We start from the raw sequence: 10,000 nt of genomic DNA on the forward strand, positions 1-10,000 counted from the left end.
GACAACTGAAACTGACGGAATTCTATTCCCTGAGTCCTGTTATCTGTGACACCTAGCATCTTCATGGCTTCCTAATGGGCCCAGAAAGGAGATTTTCTCCTGGGAAGGTTGGGAAGTAGACAACAGCGAATTTCGAGGAAGTGTTTAGGCACATGAAGGAAAATGTTGAAACAAAATTCCTGATGCCTGAGGAAGAGGTGGAAATTTTAGAGGGAACTAGACTGCGACGAGAACATTCGTATAAGGAAGACTGGGAAGAAATACATAAACCATAGAAGGAGAGAAATTTGTCATGGATGGAAAGAATGAGATTTGGAGAGACTGGTGAGATAAAAAATCATCACACAACAGCGGGCCGAGAAACAAACATACGTTGAGAACAAAGGAAAGAGAGAGAGAGAAAAAAGAGAGAGATAGGGAGAGAGAGATAGATAGATAGATAAATAGAGAGAGAGAGAGAGGGAGAGAGAGAGAGAGAGAGAGAGAGAGAGAGAGGAGACGAACAGGAGAGGACAATAAAATATCATAAATGGTGGGAAAAAAAGGTAAAGAAAAGCAAAAAAATTTTGTATTAAAGGAAGAGGAGAATATGAAATATACACGGTACCTTGGAGTATATTTACAATATGCGGCATGGTAGTGAAGACCTAACTGGTGTATATACTATAATTACATCTGTCATGAAAATAAAATAAAATATTACAACTTTTATCATATAAAAAATAAACAAGGACAACGAGTACAAGAAGATATAAGTGAGCAATAATGAATTCATTGCATTGAACAGATAAATCCAAAATTCAAAACCAAGAAGAAATAATGATGAAAAAGAATAAACAGAAACTGATATCTTAAGAAACATCGTGATGCACAGGGAAGATAGGTTTGATCAAATATATTCTAGATTAAATCTGCACAAATTACGAGATGAGTAATAAGAAATTGAAACTACAAGGGGCTAAAAAAATAATAAATAAATATATAAATAGATAAAATAGATAAATAAATAAAAATAATAAATACATAAACAGAGGTAGAAAAAAATATAGAAGTAAAAGTTATAGTGGCAGAACACAGGGCCAACGTAAGAAAGAAGAAATATCACAGAAGAAGCAGAGGGGAGAAGCAGAGGGGGGAAAGGGAAAGTATTGAAGAGGAAAAGATAAGAAAGAAGTACGAGATGAGAAGGATAAGATCAGAGGAAATAGAAGGGGCAACGAGAGAATGATGGAGGAGAGTAAGAGAGAATGGCCGAGAAGCAAAACAAGAAAGATAACGAATTAAGATCAAGGTTGGAATAGATGAAGAATTGGGAGTTGCAGAAGTGCGGGACAAAACTCAGATAAACTTCTGATGAATGCAAGATGTAGTATGTGGCACATCGATTTAAAAAAGTGGAAATATGGCTGACAATGACAAAAGAAAACGCAGACAATTATCGTAATAATAAAAAAAAATATGTGAGCACATACACACACACACTAATTCAAAAACACATATGTCAATATCCGTGCTTAAGAATCATTTATGCTGGTGATTGTTACGTTCAACATTGTCGGGACCAAATGAATTAATTAAGACTAAAAGAGCAACATGCAAGACCACATTGTTATACACTTGTGGAATCCACTTCTTGGAATGAGGGCAAGGCATGTCAAGAGCAAACCTGTCTCGCTCAATTGTCCCTCTGTCAGGACAGAACAGGACAGAACAGGACACAGGCGCAAGCTTTAGCATCCTTGTTCATTTTACCTCAGTGGCCTTTGTTATATCAAGCCATTAAGAACTGGAGTTTATTGGTTCCTGTTTTTTTTCTGGAAATTGTTATTTTAGGCGTGAAATACGACTTTATGATATGAAAAATTAAATCAAAGAAATATTCTTCGGGTAGAATGTCTTGCATCACTTGATATAGAATATAAATAGTTATTGTTTCTACTTTAACTGTACAAGGTACAAAGGGTAATATCTTGTCGACCATACTTTGTCCATATAACAATGATATAGATAATAAAGACTATGATTCTTCCCCATAAGATTCCTTTAATAAAATGAATCTTTTGGTTCTTCCCTTTCATTCTAATTTGGGGCATCTTCCTCGTGTCCTTAAGTTTTTTAATGTTAATGTTGTATTTAGAAACAATACAATGAAAGAACTTCTCATCAAGAATTCGCCTGATAATTCGGCGGGTTGTATCTATAGTATTCCTTGCAAGAATTGCAATTCTTGTTACATTAGTCAGACTGGTAAGGGATTAAAATTTAGGTTGAACCAGCACAAGTATAGTGTCCGTACTGACCAGTCGTCAAGTGGGATTTTTGCTCACATTAGAGACTACAACCATTGGATTGATTGGGACAATTCCCAAGAAATTGTTTCATGTAGTTCCTATTTGGTAAGGAATATAATTGAATCGTGTCTCATTAAAAAAAAAAATCTTTCAATGAGAATCTCAATTTAAGCACTGATCTTTTCAAACTAGTTAATTTTGTCATCAACTAAATTGTAGGACAATGTCACAAAGCCCCGCCTTAGCCATCTTGTATGACCTTTTATCACATGTGTCAATTGTCATTCACTCTGTTTATTCATTTTTGTTATCATCATTATTTTTCAATTTCTATTATTTCTATTTTTGTTTCTTTGTAAGACAATCATTATGTATTTATGATGAGTGACCTCTCCTGTTCTCTACACTATTGTATGTAATTATAATTTGTCTCAAAGTAACAACTTAAGAACATGAAATGCATTTTTTTTAACAAAACATATTCTATATGTTGCCTCTAGAGTTTTAACGAGTGTCGGTTATCCCACTACAAAACATCTAACGTAATCTGAATTTAATGAAAAATTCTACGAGGGTGACACTAGTTGATGAATAACACAGCCGAGTAATTTAAAAAAGAAAAGAAAGAAATGGGAGTAGAAGAAGAAGAAGAAGAAGAAAACGAGGAGTAGGAAGAGGAAGGGAAGAAAAAAAGAGGACGAGGAAGAAGAGTGGGAAAAGGAAATAGTACTAAAATAGTTAATAAATAAAATAGAAAATAAAGATGGAGACGAAGACAAACGATGAGAAAGGAAAGGAAGAAAGAAAGGAAGAAAAATAATTGAAGAGGCAGAGGAAGAAAAGAAAATCCAAAGTTGCCACGCGCTACTTGGATGTTTGCCTAGTTGAATTTTAAAACTAGAAGTTTATTCCTATTCGTTGACTATACTATTGTTAAAGTTGTCACTACTTGGCTTGTGGTCAAAGATACACCACCATATTTGCGCCTTTTGTTTCTTCTTTGTGTGCTGAAACTTTCTAAGACAAGAATATTTTAGAGGGTAATACATACATATATATATACATATATATAGATATATATATACAAATATTTATATATATATATGTATATATATGTATATATATATATGTATATATATATGTATATATGTATATATATATATATGTATATATATATATATATGTATATATACTGTTCATACGTACATAACATAAAAGTATATATATGTACAGTATACGATGTTGAAGGGCAAAGATGATTCACTTTTAATTATTTAATTTCTTGAATTTTCTATACAGCGCACAGTTTTCCTGTCTCCTTCGTTGATATTTCTGAGTAGTTCTCATATTGTCACTGACAAATCGGATCTTCCTGGTTCCATCATAGGGGCGATGTGATTAGCAGAGTCTGTGAAGGTTATTGGAATGTCTGTGAAAAGAGGTCTACGTTGATTGGTTACCAGGGACCAATGAGGGGGGTCTTGGGTTAATGAATGTTTGTTGGAGCTTTCCCAGTATGTGTGGTTGATCTGCCAGGGCCCAGTCGCCTCATAGAAGGCAAGGATTGCATATACTCGACATGGACGTCATGTTGGGTTGTTTTGTTCGAGGGTAGATGGCTTCTAGGAATAGTAACTTGCGAGGATCTGATTTTTTATCCATGATTGTTGTGCTCGTATCTAGATATTTCATTGATAATGTTTGGATGTGCGAGGTGGTGTAATGTGTCTTATTGGATCCATTGGATTGATAGAAGATTAAGCGTCGTTTTAGTTTAACACGACGTATGTGTGTTTGTGTGTGTGTGTGTGTGTGTGTGTGTGTGTGTGTGTGTGTGTGTGTGTGTGTGTGTGTGTGTGTGTGTGTGTGTGTGTGTGTGTGTGTGTCTGTGTGTGTGTGTGTGTGTGTGTGTGTGTGTGTGTGTGTGTGTGTGTGTGTGTCTGTGTGTGTGTGTGTGTGTGTGTGTGTGTGTGTGTGTGTGTGTGTGTGTGTGTGTGTGTGTGTGTGTGTGTGTGTGTGTGTGTGTGTGTGTGTGTGTGTGTGTGTGTGTGTGTGTATACGTGTGCATTTGTGTATGTGTCACGTGTGTGCGTGTCACATGTGTGTGTGTGTCACGTGTGTGTGTGTGTGTGTGTGTGTGTGTGTGTGTGTGTGTGTGTGTGTGTGTGTGTGTGTGTGTGTGTGTGTGTGTGTGTGTGTGTGTGTGTGTGTGTGTGTGTGTGTGTGTGTGTGTGTGTGTGTGTGTGTGTGTGTGTGTGTGTGTGTGTGTGTGTGTGTGTGTGTGTGTGTGTGTGTGTGTGTGTGTGTGTGTGTGTGTGTGTGTGTATGTGTGTGTGTGTGTGTGTATGTGTGTGTGTATCAATACTTAAACATGTGTTTGCATGTATCCGTATAATACACTACAAAAATGAAGCGACCTTTGCCAAAATGCATGTACGAAGTCTGGTACTTCTGGAGCAAAGCAATGACTCCAACTTTCTACACCGCTCCTGTCTCATCACGAAGGAATGAAAACAACCGAAGTGTTCTTATAGCGATTAGGTCATTTTTACAAAACGCTGTACTAGTATTTGCTGTCACCACTACATATAATTGAATGTAAATGTCTTTGTTGTACGTTGGATGAACAATAACAACGAGAAATTGCATGCAGGCAAACGAAATTGGGTGAAAAGAAATAATGATAAAAAAAAAAAATCAGCCAAAGAAGCCCTTTCTTACAAAATCCTCTCCAACGGAAACACTTATATGGGAACATCGCCCTCTTCACTATAATCAAGTTCCATGCAGCGATAAATTTTACAAGTCCATAACCCTTTTATGCCATATGTTAAACATTTACAAATAGAACGAACTAAAATAAAAAATGAAAACATGTGAACGTGGGAACTTTAGGTCCATATCAAGATCTGGTGGAAATAAAAACAGAAAGAAATCGAATGAAAAAATAAAAAAAGCATAGCCAAGGAAAGAAAACAAATAAAATCCAAGAACCAGTTAACAGCCATTACAGTATTATGCTCAAGTGTATGTTAGAGTAAATTTCGGGACTCTGAGCAGTACTATAATAAACTGCCTAGATGGAAAGTTAATATGCTGTTGTCATAGTTTTGTTGTCAGTTTTCCCTCACTTCCTCCCGTCACTTTGAACAAGATCTGCGTCTCCGGAGACTTTGCCTTCCTCGTCGATAGTTTTCTTATCATCTTTATCTTTCTGAACTTCAGAAAACTTCAGGTTTTAACATGATTCTTAGCCGACGTCCAACTTTTACAGAATTTCTTCACAAATGTGGTTCATAACACACATTATACCCAGACATAATAAGAAAATAAAGAAATGATCTTATCATGTTCTAACATCTTGTAAACAACATTCACGTTCATTTCCGTCTCTGTTCAGGTCAGCTGATTTTATTTATTTATTTATTTATCTATTTGTTTTTTTATTTACTGATTTATTCATTTATTTGATTATTCACTTATAAATTTATTTATTTATCTATTTATTTATATATTTATTTATTTATTTATCTATACATTTGCCTATTTATTTATTTATTTACTTATATATTTATTCATTTATTTGTTTATTTATTTATTTATTTGTTTATATATTTGTCTATTTACTTATTTTTTATTTTTTATTTAATTATTATTTATCTATTTATTCATCTATTTATTTATTTATTCGTTTGTTTATTCATTTGTTTATCTGTTTCTCTATTATCAATTTTTATTTATCTATCTGTTTACTCATATATATATTCATTTATTTATTAATTTATTCTATTTTCTATTTAATCGTATATTATTTAATCATATATTAATTTTTGTCACGAACTTTCTAACCTTGATATTGGAAAGAGAAGCTCTCGCCCATTCTGATATATTCAAAACATAAAAACAGAAAAATCGTATCTTTGAACGATAACATGAGTCCAAGGCTAAACATTTTATCACAATTTACAAAAAAAAATTAATAATAATACAATAAAATCAGAAACCAAGATACTTAGATCTTCGCACTTGTAAAGGTCGATGCGATTATCATCACACGAGTGTCTAGAGCACTAATCGTTTTTGAATGGGGTTGTTTTGCTTCGAGCGACTACTTCTAGTGTTTCTAAAAACAAAGCATTGGTACTCTAGAAAATCGTTAAACGATCATCGTTGAACGATCATTGTTGAGCAATAATCGTACCGAGTAATGCGTATCTTAAGAGAGGAGTCGTACGTCCCGACCCTTTTGTGTTATCCTCTTCTGTATCGTCTCGATTCATCATTGTACACACTTTCCCTTCCCCCGCGGCTGTCGCCATCGTCCCAGTCAATCCTTTCAATCCAGTCAATCGCCCCATGTACAGTGGATTCTCCTTCCCCGGGTGATTTCCAAGAAGCACCATTACATCCACTCAACTCCACTTCACTCCTCTGCAATCCATTGCAAAGGAGATTATCATGCATACACCCTCCATTCCTCCTCCGTCCTCCTCCACTTCATCCACCTCCAGTTTAGCTATTCAGAGAGTAAATCATTCTTTTATGCCTCATTCACAAGCACATTCACCAAAGTGAGATTTCCGCCGACCCCAACCATCCACCATTTCCACCATCCCCTCATCTTCATCCTTACACGATCAACTATCCCCTCTCCCCTCTTTTCCTAGCCCCTTATCTCCCCTCTCTTATCCTCCTCATTTCCCCTCTCTTCCCCTTTTCCCAGTTTCCCTCATTACACCAATCCTCCCTTTCCCTTTCTCTTTCCTCTTCTTTTTCGACTAACTCTACCTTGCCCATTCCTCTCTTCCCCTTCCATCTTCCTCTTCTCCATTTTCTCCCCTTCCCGCCCATTCTCTCCCCCCCCTGTACCCTCCTTTAACCCCACCCTATCCCCCATTTTAACTGCTCAGGTTAAATACGTCTTTGATTGTAAAATCTTTTTGGGCCAACTTGTATCATGTTATTGTTGCAACACCAGGAATCTTAACAACGGAAAGGCAACCTGGTAAAACAAGAAAATGAAGAAAAGGGAGGCAAGGTTCATGACAACCAGGAAGAAAAAAAAAAAATCAAAAGAGTATTAGAAAAAGAAAGGAAGAAAATGTAAAAGAGACGCACACTACCCCCACCAGAAAAAAGAAAAAAAAAAGAAAAAAAAAATGCAGTAAAAGGAGAGAATCATGAAAAAGAAGAATAAAGAGGAAGAGGAATAGGAAAAGGAGGAGGAAGAGGAGGAGGAGGAAAAGGAGGAGGAAGAGGAAGAAATAAAGGAGAGCGGTTAGAAGGTAGCAAAAAAAAAAGACAACAAATGGAAAAGAAAGAGAACAAAAGAATAAATGTGAAAAAGAACAGAGACGGATAAGAAAGATAATAATGAAGAGGTTGCCAAAGTCAAAAGACATAAATCCACTCCCACCCATTTCATCCCCACATACTCCACTCCCATTTACCACCCCTTCCTTCCTCTTTTTTTGGCCCCTCATGGATGACGGGTTATCCTTGCATCTCGCCCACTGCTCTGGATCAGAAGCAGTGCAGCAAGACACAGCACATCTACAGCAATGTTGCTTCATTTAATCGGCGACCTCCCTTCTCCGTTCCTTCACGCCCTGTCCGGGACTCGTCCTCAGGGGAAACAATGGGAGATAGAGATCACATGGTCTTAATATACTAGTAGCTACGCCCGCCGGGGGGACGCGGTAACCTGTCATAGGGGGGGAGGAGAAGGCAGGCGCTATGACCTGAGTCAAGAGAGAGTGTGTGGTGGTGGAGGGGGAGAAGGTAGGCGCTGTGACCTGGGTCAAGCGAGAGTGTGCGCTTGACCGCGGTCACAGCGCCTACCTTCTCCCCCTCCACCACCACACCCTCTCGCTTGACCCAGGTCATAGCGCCTGCCTTCTCGACCCCCCCCCCCCCCATGATAGGTTACCGCGTCCCCCCGGCGGGCATAGCTACTAGTATATTAAGACCATGTGATCTCTGTATCCCATTGTATCCCCTGAGGACGAGTCCCGGACAGGACTCGAAACGTCGGGAATAGATTTCCTACTCCTGAGTCTGGTGTTTTCTACGTTTCCACCATTATGGTCCCCGGACTCCAGTTTTATTCGTACACATATATATATATACATACATATACATATGCAAAGTAGACCACTTGGAAAAAGAAACTAACGAAGCAGAGCGCTTTCGTATATTACATCTTCAGTGCAACAAGTTTGTTGCACTGAAGATGTAATATACGAAAGTGCTCTGCTTCGTTAGTTTCTTTTTCCTAGTGGTCTACTTTGCATAAGTGAACACACGTGTTCTTATTAGCATACATACATATATATATATAATATATATATATATATATATATGTATAAGTATATATATATATATATATATATTCATATATATACATATATATATATATATGTATGTATATGTGTATATATGTATATATATATATACATACATATATATATGTTATATACAAGTATATATATATATATATATGTATATATATACTATATATATTATATAATATATTATATATATATATATATATATATATATATATATAGTACATATATGTATATTTTGCAGTATTTCACAAATGACAATTAAATATGATTTGCAGAAAAAAACACTGGTAAATAAGAAACGTAGTCCGAACGTTTTCGTCTATTTAAGACATCATCAAGGGAATACAGAAAATGAGATACAGACAGTATATATACAGAAGTAAAGACAAAATTAGGGAACACGGGAAAAAGTATCACGCAAGCCTGAGAAAATTGCCAACAGTCCTCAGGTCACAGATGGACCAAATGTCCGAGCAGGAAAACATGTAACGATTTTCTTGATAACTTTATTTCAAAGAAAATCGTTACATGTTTTCCTGCTCGGACATTTGGTCCATCTGTGACCTGAGGACTGTTGGCAATTTTCTCAGGCTTGCGTGATACTTTTTCCCGTGTTCCCTAATTTTGTCTTTACTTCTGTATATATACTGTCTGTATCTCATTTTCTGTATTCCCTTGATGATGTCTTAAATAGACGAAAACGTTCGGACTACGTTTCTTATTTACCAGTGGTTTTTTCTGCAAAATATATACATATATGTATATATATACATATATATATATATACATATATGTATATATATACATATATGTATATATATACATATATACATATATATACACAGATATACATACACATACATATATATATATACACATACACTCGTTAATATAGGTAATAAGGCTGGAAGCAGTGAGAAAGAGTAAACCGGTACAAAGGGAAGAGGCATTGGGAAAGAGAGCAGACCAAAGGACGGCGTGAAGGAGAGTGAGTAAGAGATATGAAAGGAAACGAAGAAGAGGAGGTGGAGCGTTAGAAGAAGAGAAAAAAGGGGACAAGAGAAAGATCCAAAGAGAAAAATAATGAGTGGAGAAGAAAGAAGAGAAAACAAAGAAACTGGAGGAAGGGGAGACAAGGGAATAAGGAGAGGAAAAGGAGGCGAATAAGGAGAATAAGTAGATGGAGAAAGTAGAGAGGGTGGAGAAGGAAGAGAAGTAGGAAGAAGAAAGTAGAAGAAAGAAGGGAAAGGAGAAGAAGAAAAGGAATAGAGGGAGTAGAAAGCGAAGAAGGAGAAAGAGAGAAGAGGAGATGAAGAAGGAAGTACAGGGAAATGAGGAGGAGAAAGAAGAATAGAGAAA

The sequence above is a fragment of the Oratosquilla oratoria genome, chromosome 24, assembly GCF_046742065.1.
Source record: "Oratosquilla oratoria isolate Oo_2021 chromosome 24, ASM4674206v1, whole genome shotgun sequence".
NCBI lineage: Eukaryota > Metazoa > Arthropoda > Malacostraca > Stomatopoda > Squillidae > Oratosquilla > Oratosquilla oratoria.